This window comes from Coturnix japonica, chromosome 2 (genome assembly GCF_001577835.2).
Source record: "Coturnix japonica isolate 7356 chromosome 2, Coturnix japonica 2.1, whole genome shotgun sequence".
NCBI lineage: Eukaryota > Metazoa > Chordata > Aves > Galliformes > Phasianidae > Coturnix > Coturnix japonica.
The window spans coordinates 75,041,439-75,053,601 of NC_029517.1; the positions used below are offsets into that span (position 1 = coordinate 75,041,439).

The 12,163-nt window shown below is 42.9% G+C and overlaps 1 protein-coding gene across 3 annotated transcripts in view; it reads left to right on the forward strand.

Annotated features, from left to right (window-relative positions):
- CNTNAP2 (contactin associated protein 2) overlaps positions 1-12,163 on the forward strand; it is a 559,041-nt gene that overhangs the window by 277,740 nt on the left and 269,138 nt on the right. The window lies entirely within an intron of this gene.

Here is a 12,163-nt window from a genome sequence, read left to right on the forward strand (position 1 = left end):
TTTTTGCTATTGGTATTGCACATCATGACATCATGTGGATCACAGAGAAGAAGAACTACACGTCCCAGAGGACCTCACAGTCATTAGAGGGAAATACATCACAGAAGTGACATTCGCTCTCTCTTTCTCACTGCCTGGCAGAGGGTGTGGGTGTGCTTCCAAGCTGTGCACCTTCAGTTTCAAAGTAAGCTTCTCAGTCTTCAGAAAACTCTGTCTCTCTTACTCTACTTGATTTATTAAAATCAATTTCAATTAGATTGTATTATATAGTGTTATCTTGCATTCTGATATCATAGTTAGTAAAATAAGTTTTCCTCCTTAGATTGTTCCCGCTGCTCTGTTTGTTTCCTTGACCCCAGCTCCCATCTCCCTACCCCTTTTCCCTTTTCCCTTTCCATTTTTGGAGGTGTCTTGCTCCAATTTGTAGGAGGGAGGCAAGGTTCTTTGATATGTGTATACCCAGCGTGAGATTAAGAAGCAACAGTTCAAATGTTGGTCCAACCAGTTTATTAAAGTCCTAGCCATTTTAGAGAGATGGGGAAGGGAGGGTAGGCAATAGGAAAGGTAGGAAATATAAGCAAGGAGTCTCTGCAGAGAGCAAAAAAGATAGTCACCACCATGGGTCCAGCGAGGTACACAGTAGGTCCGTTGATCTCAGGAACTCATCTGATCACCGCAGGGGATGGGAGAAAGCCAGGAAGTTCCGCAGCAAGCCAGCCTCGGGGGTTCTTCGGAAGAGGTTTTCCCCTCAGGGAATTCTCCGTCAAGGGTGTCTTTGGGAGTTTGTCTCCAAAGTCCCCAGTTTAGTGAGGGCCAATTATCCCCCATTTCTGTGGTGTTTTCTTTCTTCTTTGAAGTTTGAGGATTACAGCTCAGCATTTTTGGGAACGTATCTCGAGCAAACACTGAACTTCCAAACATGCAGGCAAACACTCTTTGTAATATGGTTTAAAAGCTTTTGTGACATTCCTGGTCCACAGATAAGCCAGCAAGGAAGGGTGCCTCTGTTGCCAGACACAAGCATTATTGCCTTCTGCAGTGGTCAGCTCCTTCGAACAGCACCCCTGAAAAAGGCTGTGTGAAAGACAGAACTGGTTTTCTTTTGTTGTCTCAAAGCTTGCTTTCGTGAGGCCTTTCTGATGATAAGACTCTGATAGGCAACTGCTAACTATCCAGGAGGGTGAATGGTGGGTGTTATCGTACCATCCCTGCTTAGGACTGCAAAGATAAGCAGGAACAAGACAAGCAGTCTTTTCCAGGGGTGCTGCTGGAAGGAGCAGACCACTGCAGAAGGTGATAAATCTTGTGTCTGGCAACAGAGACCACCAACCCTTGCTGGCTTAGCTGTGGACCAGGAATGTCAGAAAAGTTAGTTTTAAATCATTTTACAAAGAATTGTTTGTTAAGAAGAAGAAAACCCCCCACTGAAATGGGGGATAAAAGGCCCTCGCTAAACTGTGGACTTAGGAGACAAACTCCCAAAGACACCTTTGACGGAGAATTCCCTGAGGGGAAAACTTTGTCAGAAGAACCCGGGGACCAGCTTGCTGCAGAGCTCCCTGGCTGTCTCCCATCCCCCGCAGTGATCAGACGAGTTCCTGAGATCCACGGACCTACTGTGTACCTCGCTGGACCCACACACACACACAGAATCACACAGAATTACCCGGGTTGGAAGGGACCTCAAGGATCATGTAGCTCCAACCCCCCTGCCCAGCAGGGCCACCAAACATACACCTTTACTAGATCAGGTTGCCCAGGGCCCCGCGGTGGTGACTATCTCTTTCACTCTCTGCAAAGACTCCTTGCTTACATTTCTTACTTTTCCTATCGCCTACCTTCCCTTCCCAATCTCCCTAAAAACAGCTAGGACTTTAATAGACTGTTTGGACCAACATTTGAACCGTTGCTTCTTAATCTCACGCCGGGTATACACATATCAAAGAACCTTGCCTCCCTCCTACAAATTGGAGCAAGACAGTCTGCTTGTCCTGTTTCTGCTTATCTTTGCAATCGTAAGCAGAGATACTGTGGCACAATAACACCTACCATTCACCCTCCTAGATAGTTAGCAGTTGCCAGTCAGAGTCTTATCATCAGAAAGGCCTCACGAAGCAAGCTTTGAGACAACAAAAGAAAAACAGTTCTGGCCTTCACAGGAGGCTGGGGGAATCATGGGCCTACTGCCCCCCCTGTCATGGACATAGATTGATCTAGATAACTCTGTGGCACTTACAGATAGAGACACATGCAGATAGAGACAACTTTCTGATGCAGGTGGTCGAGGAACCGATGTGGGATGGGGTGATACTGGACCTTATTTTCACCAACAAGGAAGGACTTGTTAAGGAAGTAAAAGTAGGGGGTAGCTTGGGTTGTAGTAATCATGAGATGGTGGGGTTCAAGATCCTGAGTGGAGAAAGCAAAGCTAAAAGTAGGATTGCTACCCTGGACTTTATGAAAGCAAACTTTGATCTCTTCCGGGACCTACTTTGGGCTATCCCATGTTAGAAGGTAAGGGGGCCTTTGAGAGCTGGTCAGCATTTAAACAGCGCTACTTCCAAGCTCAGGATCAGTACATCCATCTGACTACGAAATCGGGAAGGGGTGGCAGGAGACCTGTGTGGATGAGCAAGGAGCTCATGTGCAAGCTCCAAGGAAAGAAGAAAGTTCATGGTATGTGGAAAAAGGGTCTGAACACTTGGGAAGAATATAAGAATATAGTCAGGACCTACAGGGATGTGATGAGGAAGGATAAAACCCATCTGAAGTTGAATCGAGCTAAGGTGATAAAGGATAATTAAGAAGGCTTTTTAAAGTACGTTAACAGCAAAAGGAAGGCTAAGGAGAATGTGGGCCTCATACTAAGTGAGGGGGGCGTTCTGATAACAGGGGATGCTGAGAAGGTAGAAATACTGAACACCTTCTTCGCTTCTGTCTTTAGTGAAAAGGCTCTCCCTCAGGAATCCCAGACCCTGGAGGTTAATGAGAGAGTCTGGGGAATGGGAGATTTCCCTTTAGTCAGGGAAGAGGTGGTCCGTGAGTGCCTAGGAAACATTAAGGTCCATAAATCCATGGGACCTGATGGGGTGCATCCACAGGCACTGAGAGAGATGGTGGAGGTCATTGCTGAGCCGCTCTCTGTAATCTTTCAGAGGCCTTGGAGAACTGGGGAGGTGCCTGAAGACTGGAGGACAGCCAGTGTCACTCCGGTCTTCAAAAAGGGCAAGAAGTAGGACCCAGGTAATTATAGGCTAGTCAGCCTCACCTCTGTCCCAGGGAAGGTGATGGAACAGCTTGTGCTGGATGCCATCTCCAGACAACTGGGAGAAAAGGAGGTTATCAGGAGTAGTCAACATGGGTTCACCAAAGGGAGGTCGTGCTCGACCAACCTTGTGGCCTTTTATGGAGATGCCGCTAGCTGGGTGGATGGGGAGAGAGCGGTAGATGTAGTCTACCTTGATTTCAGAAAAGCTTTTGATACTGTCCCCCATGACATCCTTATAACAAAGCTGAGGAAGTGTGGGATAGATGACTGGACAGTGAAGTGGGTCGAGAATTGGCTGACTGGCAGAGTGCAGAGGGTTGTCACTGGCGGTGCAGTGTCCAGCTGGAGACCTGTAACTAGCGGCGTCCCTCAGGGGTCTGTGCTGGGTCCGGTCTTGTTCAACATCTTCATTAATGATCTTGATGAGGGGATAGTGACCACCCTCAGCAAGTTTGCTGATGACACGAAGTTTGGTGGATTGGCTGACATTCCTGAAGGCTGTGCTGCCATTCAGCAAGACCTGGACAGGCTGGAGAGGTGGGCAGTAAGAAACCAGATTAGGTTTAACAAAAGCAAGTGTAGAGTCTTGCACCTAGGAAGAAATCATTGCATGCACCAGTACAGGCTGGGGGAGACCTGCTGGAGAGAAGCTCTGCAGAGAGGGACCTGGGCATCCTGGTGGACAACAGGTTGGCCATGAGCCAGCAGTGTGCCCTTGTAGCCAAAAAGGCCAATGGCATTCTGGGGTGCATTAAAAAGAGTGTGTCCAGCAGGTCGAGGGAGGTGATCCTCCCCCTCTACTCTGCCCTGGTGAGGCCTCATCTGGAATACTGTGTCCAGTTCTGGGCTTCCCAGTACAAAAAAGACAGGGATCTCTTAGAAAGAGATCCAGCATGCCTGGAGCATCTCCCCTGTGAGGAAAGACTAAGTGAACTGAGTCTGTTTAGCCTTGAGAAAAGAAGGCTGAGAGGGGACTTGATCCAGGTTTATAGATACCTGAGGTCTGGGGTCCATAGTGGTCTCTTTTCAGTAGTGCGTGGGGACCGGACTAGGAGTAATGGGCTGAATCATCAGCATAGGAAGTTCCACACGAATGTGTGCAAGAACTTCTTTACGGTGAGGGTGACGGAGCACTGGAACAGGCTGCCCAAGGAGGTGGTGGAGTCTCCTTCTCTGGAGATATTCAAGACCCGTCTGGACACCTACCTGTGCAACGTGGTGTAGGGAACCTGCTTTGGCAGAGGGGTTGGAATCGATGATCTCTAGACGTCCCTTCCAACCCCCACAATTCTGTGATTCTGTGATATCAAACTGGAAATTTGGGCTTAGATAGACTAAAGCCTAGACCATCAATTTGTTTTATCATTCATAGAAGTTTAAAAGAAGTTGGCATGTGTAGAACAAGGTTAATCAAACCATATTTTCTTTGTTGTATAACCCAGTTTTAAGCAAAGTGGAAGGGAAATGTGTTTTATAAACAGATGACTGAATTATTCTGCTTTGAATGACTTAAAAAGCAATGGATGGAAAAATTCTTTTATCAAATGTGTCACTTGAATTTTTTTTTTAATTCAAGCTGTTTTCCTGACAGTAAGACACAAGGTACAATCCATAATGAAATCTGATTTTCACTCAACATGCTATAGAATCTCAGATGTGATTTGATTTTGTTTTAACAACAATAAAAGTAAACCACCAAATTTACAACACCTTTATTTGAAAATCTTTTTCCATAACATCTCTGTGATGTGAGGGCATGTCATGCATGAAACAACAGATTTACTGCAGTGATTATATTTATTTACTTAGGATTTATTTATTGAATGTGAATTTTACAGGGCATTTGTGAATCTCTTGTTGTTTTGTACCATACTTCACTGTTGAAGTTGCTGTGTATTGGTGACAGTGGCTAATAAATTTACAGGAAGGTAAACATGTATGTTTTTTAATGTGCATTACCTTCTATAATCATTTATTTAAGAAAGAAAGTAATGTTCAGGTTTTCAACAGTTCAGAACACAAATGTGTTTATCATCACTTTTTTTAAAAATTATTTTTTATTTTATTAGCATCAATGTTATCATCGTGCATTTTTACAAGGACATTTGGGAAATTTTTTAAAAACACATTGGGATCTCAACATGATTAATAATTTGACATTCAGATTCCTTTTGTATGGTAGCTATATTAAAAATTAGGCTCATTTTAGCCTGTGCGTTGGCATTTGTTTTCCTTATTTGTCACTGCAACAAATGACAGTTGTAAACCTTAAGAAGTTACAGGGAATTCTTGCCATGCTGGCATTGCAAGGATGACAGCAAAGTAAGCAGCCTTATTAGTTTTTCTGTTATGCACATATGTTTTATATAAAGTACTCAGATGTGAAATGTCTGTTTGCTTGCTTTTGCTTTGGGAAGTGGGTTGTTTGCTAGCAGATTCCCAAATATCTAAATGAACTTACTGATGCTCTGAATGAGAATACACATTTTGGTATGACAGCTCCTCCAAGGTCTCCAAGAAAAAGCACAGGTTTTCAGTAGCAATCATACATTCCTGTTACAAGGAAAAGTTGTGCTCAACCAAGTTTAACTGGCAGTGTTATGAGAGCTTTAGCAGCAGTGAACTCAATGATTTATTACAATTCTGCTTATGAACTATGTAGGTCAGTGATGTATTTTCATAAAATGCTAGTGACAGATTATATTATGCTTCACAAGGATAACTTCACTAAACATACAAAGATAATATGCTTTCATGATTTATTGACAGTGGGTCTGATAATTACTAACTATGCATATGACTGTTTAATAGAATGCAACAGACAGTATGCAATGAAGAATGATTACAGAGGTACAATTCAAATTCCTATCAAGATGAGATCGTAGGGGGGAGTGAGATGAAATTTTCTGACACTAAGAAATCTAAGCTTGCATGAATATTTTTTCATAAAAGCTGCAGAAAGAAATAGAGAAATGTATCTATTGACTCGCAGCCTTTCTGTTGTGTTCTGAAGACACCTGGCATTTGTCTTCAATGACATAGACATCCATCCCTTATGTATGTATATAGAAAGATACTCTGTACACCTTTTTTTCAGCATGAGAGGTGATGTTAGTATGCTGCTTTATTTTATTTTTTACATCAATTATGTTGAAATAATCATTAGAAATTAATGGTCAATAAGTCAAAATCCTAATTTTAAATTAGGATTGTGGTCACCACAAGGGATAAAATCATAGAAGCACAGAATCATAGAATCCTTAGAGTTGGAAGGAACCCTTGAAGGTCACCTAGTCCAACTCCCCTGCAGTGAATGGGGACATCAACAGCTAGATCAGGTGTCCAGGGCCTGATCCAGCCTTGCCTTGGAAGTCTCCAGGGACGGGGCATCCACCACATCACTAGGCAACCTGTTCCAGTACCTCACTACCTACACTGCAAAAAATTTTTTCCTTATATTTAAACTAAATCTACCCTCTTTAAACTTGAAACAATTTCCCCTTGTTCTATCACCACAGACCTTGATAAAGAGTTTTTCTCCTTCCTTCCTATAGATTTCCCTTAGATATTGAAGGCCACTATCAGATAACCTTGCAGCCTTCTCTTCTCCAGGCTGAAGAGCTCCAGCTCTCTCAGCTTGTCCTACTAGGAGAGGTGTTCCATCCATTGTATCATTTTTGTGGCCCTCCTCTTTATGTTCTCCAACAGGTCTATATCTCTCCTGTGCAGATGGCTCCACATCTGGATGCAGTACTCCAGGTGAGGCCTCACCAGCACAAAGTAGAGGGGCAAGATCACCTCCCTCTACCTGTTTGTTATGCTTCTTTTGATGCAGCCCAGGATACAGTTTGACTTCTGGGCTGTGAGGGGACTTTCTGGCTCACGTCCAGCTACCCATCCATCTGTACTCCCCAGGTCTTCTTTCAGCGGGGATAGCTGTTTGACCATCAAACAGTCCACTCCATCAAACCATATATTTCCAATTTAGAGAAAAGAATGTAATGGGGTGCCATGTCGAAGGCCTTACTAAAATCCACATTGATGATATCAGTGGCCTTTTCTTGGTCCATTGATGCAGTGATACCATAAAAGGCCACAAGGTTGGTCAAGCAGGATTTGCCTTTGGTGAAGCCATGCTAGTTTTCCCATATCACTTCTCTTTCCACAGACCTTAGCATAGCTTCCAGAAGGATATGATCCATGATTCTTCCTGACACAGAGGTGAGACTGACGGGTCAGTAATTCACAGGGTCATCCTTTTTACCATTTGCATAGTGAACAAAAATAGAGCGGTGTATTAGAAATAAATGGAAAATGCTCCACTGGGTTGGCTTGCAGGGAAAACTCCAAAAGGTGCAGTCTCCAGAAAGAGATCCCTCCCTTGTGACAGTCAACAATTAAATGGGGCCTAGGAGAGGTGCAGCCAGGCTCCACCCCTTCTGGTCACACCGGTGAATTGCCTTCACCTGTGCTCCCATGGCTGACTCATTGCTTGCCTCAGGTGGTCAGTCAGTTCAGGTCATGATTCAACAGTTCCCATATGCCTTTCTTGAAAAGGAATGTGATGTTGCTTTTTTCTAGTCACCAGTGACGTCACCTGATTGCCACAACTCTTCAGTTATCATTGAGAGTGGCTGGTGACTACATCAGTTAATCCTTTAGGACTCTGGGATGCACTCTATCAGGATCCATAGATTTGTGGAAGTTCAGGTTACTCAGGTGGTCAAGAACCTGACCTTTGCTTACAGCAGGAGCGACATAGTTTCCCCAATCCCTTCCTACCAAACCAAACATCTGAGAGCTGTGTGATGAGCAGTTATCACAGAAGACAGGTCAAAAATGTGTTAAGTACCTCAGCATTCTCCTTCTCTGTTGTTACCAGCCTGCCTGAGCCACTGACTAATGAAGGTACACCCTCCTGGACTTTCATCTTCTGGTTGAGGTACCTGTAGAAGCCTTCCTCGTTCTTCCTGGAAACCTAAGCCAAGTTCATTTCCAACTTGGCTCTGACATTCTTGACCCTATTCTTACACAACCTAGCAGCTTCCTTATACTTTTCCCATGGTACCTGTCCCTGTTTCCACTGCCTGTGCATTTTCTTCTTGCTCTCCAGTTTGACCAGCAGGTCCTGGTTCAGCCATGCCAGTCTCTTGCCTTCCTTTCCTGACTTCCTACACCTGGGAATGGAGAGCTCTTGCACACTGAGGAAAGCTTCCTTAAAGATCTGTTGGCACTGCACCTGTGCCCAAGAGGATAGTTTCCCAGGGTGTTTTGTTGACTAACTCTCTGAAGAGCTGGAACTTAGCTTTCCAAAAATTTAGCACTATAGTTCTACTCTTCACCTATAATCTCATATCCCTCCAGAGCATGAACTGAACCATAGTAGGGTAAGTACAGCCCAGGCAGTCTCCAGTCCTGGTGTCAACAATCATCAGTTAATTTGCATTGATGAGCAACAGATCCAGTACTGCATCCTCCCTGTGGGGCAATCACAATTACTTGACTCAGAAAGTTGGCCTCAGTACATTCTAGGAGCCTTCTAGATTGCCTATGACTCGATATGCTGCTTTTCCAGCAAATAGTTGTGTGGTTGAACTACTTCAGCAGGATGAGCACTTGTGATCATGATGCCTCCTGTAGCTGGATGTAGAAGACTTCATTGACAGGCTCGGACTGATCAGATGGCCTGTGATGGACATTGATCACAGGGCTCCCTTTGCTGCCTCAGTTTCTGTCACCCATAGGCTTTGAACTTGCTCAAGACTGTTCTTTAGGGACAGCTCTTCACATTCTGTTCTTTCCTGTGTAGGTAGCAACACCCTGCTGCCCTCCTTCCTCACATGTTACTTCTGACCACCTAGTAGCTGTTGATAGCCACACCTCTTAAGGCACTGAGTCCTTTGAGACCCCTGCTATCACCCTGTTCCTCTATGTAGCTATGCCATCCCACATCTCATCATGGACATTTCTACACCTTTGAGAATGGCAAGCTCAATCCAATGCCCACAAACCCAGTGCCATGTTGTCAAAATAAAAAAATAAATAAATAGACAAATAAATAAATAAATAAATGTGTTAATGGCACCATTCTCAATGCCAGGTATTTAAATATAAGATCCTTTGTTTTGTTTCCATGTCCTCATCCAATACATGAGACAGAGAAGATGATGTGTGAATTCAGTTCCCTTAGTCATCATCCCAAGGCCTTTTTGATAGCCCTTGTCCCACATGTAGCTGCATCATCTTTCCCTATATGGAAAAGTAGTAACAGGTCGTAGTCTGATGGCTGCACCAGGCTAGGTGGTTTCCTAGTGATATCCTCCACCTGAGCCCCAGGAAGACAGCAGACTTCTCTAAGAACAGAGTCTGCTCAGCATATTGGATGTTCAGTTCCCTGTAGGGAGGAATCACCTACAACAAATAGTTGTCTCTTTTTCTTCAAAGATGTAGTCTTTATGCTGGGGAACAGCTGCTTGCAATTTTTATTTTAGTTAGTTTGCCTAGTCTGAGTGGGCTTTCCACATCCAGGGCCACATTCCTGTTACTGAGAAGCACCTGGTGAGGTGGAACAAACAAGGAGGGTTTTCATTTGCAGCTTCAAGTGCAGACTTGCTTCCATCCATTCCTTTCCTTTGTGTTCTTCCCTCCAGCCTTGCAGTTTTTTCCTCAACCTGATGCAAGAGCTGAAGCAGTTTTGAGAGAGAAAAAAGAGTATCCAAAATCGAGGTCTTATGCTAGTAGGTTGCAGGAGAAGCACATGCTTTTCTCCATGGGAAACCAAGAGAGCACCAGTCAGCGAGAAGGAGAGTGCTGTCATCCTGCCAGGAGCTCCACCTTTCTTCCTCTGTGCACCAGGTCCTCCAGGAATGCTGCTCCTCCCCTCCCCTCTGAGAACCCAAAATGCCCAAAAAAGGCAGTCCACAGAACCAGAACATTAACTCTTTAACTCCCACTGTTTTACATGATGTTCTGATGTGGAATACCAACAACAAAAACAAACAAATAAACAAAACACAGCAGTTCCCAATTACACTTTTTAATCTACATATTTCATTCTGTAGCCTGGCTAGAAGGCACAGAAGATTGTCTCACACCTCCCACAGCTGTTCTGACTGCTACCACACCATGCCAGTGAAAGGCTCATGCATTCTACATCGCCAGAGGTCTGGAAGCTATACAGTTGCCTTCAAATTCAGACAGGGTTACAACATCTATCCTGACAGGAGCAGACATACTGGCTCTTATTTGACTTCTGTAGTGGAAATGATTGAACCAGTGCTTGAGCACTTCACAGGAAGGGAGGGCCAACATAAGGGAACTCAAGTGCATGCAATGCACCTGAATGACCAGAAGGGATGGTGCCACGATCTACCCCTTCCCAGACCTCATTTAAGGGTTGGCACTGGAGGCAAGGGTATCTCTCTGGAGGCTTACCTGAGGTCTTCTGAAGGAGAACAGCTTTTTCTTCTTTATGCACCCACTGCTATTGTGTCTGAGTGTATTCTTACTTGCTGCAGCCTGGGATCTTGCTGCTCTGATGTCATTGTTGCACTTTCCACTGTGTCACAATCATATTACAGATGGCAAAAGTCTGTTTTCTTATTTTCTTTAATAATTAGATTTTTTTTTTCCAAGAAAAGAGAGCTAATTTTTCTTCTTTTCTACCTCTTACAGTTCCTAATGGAGGAAGGTGAATGATAAAAATTAGTCACAAAGTGAAACATACAGCAGTAAACAATAACTTAGCCTGATGATTTCTGAGAGACAGTATGATTTTTTAGTCTATAGTTCTAGTCTATGTTCTGCTGTTGTTTAAAATGTCGTACAAGTACAACAGGGTTATGATGAACCTTTTTTAGTGTTCTTAGAGCTGCCTAAAGTATACAGTCTAAGATGCACATCAGGTTAACCAGAAGTATACTAGGTTTTATGTGTTTTGCTAACAATGTCAAAAAAATTATCACAAGATGAAGGGGAATGTCCTTGGAAGTTATTTGTTTGAGAGAGATGCTTGCCATGTTAGTACCTCAGACAGCACTGAAAATTCAGTGCAGAAAGATAAAACCAGTGATGTTTCAGTGTTTTAAGAGGTGGTGTACTCAGAAGAACCCTTTAGAGGTGTAACATAAAAAGCAAAAGCTTATATTATGGCAGTAAAGGTATGCTAATATTTTTTGCATCACATTCTGAAGTTTTATGTCTGTAATATCCTCCTTTCTAGGAAAGGCTTTAAGTGTACCTCTCTATGGACTCGTGAATGAAAAGACTCAGCTACTACTTTCAGCCTTTAACAGAAAAAAATTAATTTTGCCCAGAATTCTGTGATCATTGCCATTCATTTCAGGGTAATAAAGAGTTCCTTGACTAAAACTGAAATCGATTTTTTTGAATTGCAAAACATCTCAAGCTGTTACACTGGGATTTTTAACTATAGTCTGAAATGCTTCAGATAGAGCAGCATATACTTTAAAAAAATTGTCCTCTCTGAGTTTATATGTAAAATATAATTTTGTGAGTTGGAAGATAGTGTTTTTCTTATTGGTTTGTTAAAAATAGTGAAAAAGGATCTCGCAAACTAAAAGAAATCTTACCTGAAATTTGTTTATTGTTACACTAGATTGACCAAGCAATGACAGAAATATTTCTTATTGATGCATTTTTTTAAATTTATTTGTTGTTGCAAATAAACAAAAAATAAATAAATTTATTGCCTATTTGCACTAAGGAATCTTTCAAGAGTATTCCAATGTATAACACTCACAGTTATATAAGAAATTAATCTCGTATCTTAAACATGTAGAAAAAGTTGGAAAAATTATTCATAATATGATGTTATGATGTGGAATACTGATAGCAAAATTACAAAACCATGACACTAGATATATCTGTTTGCCA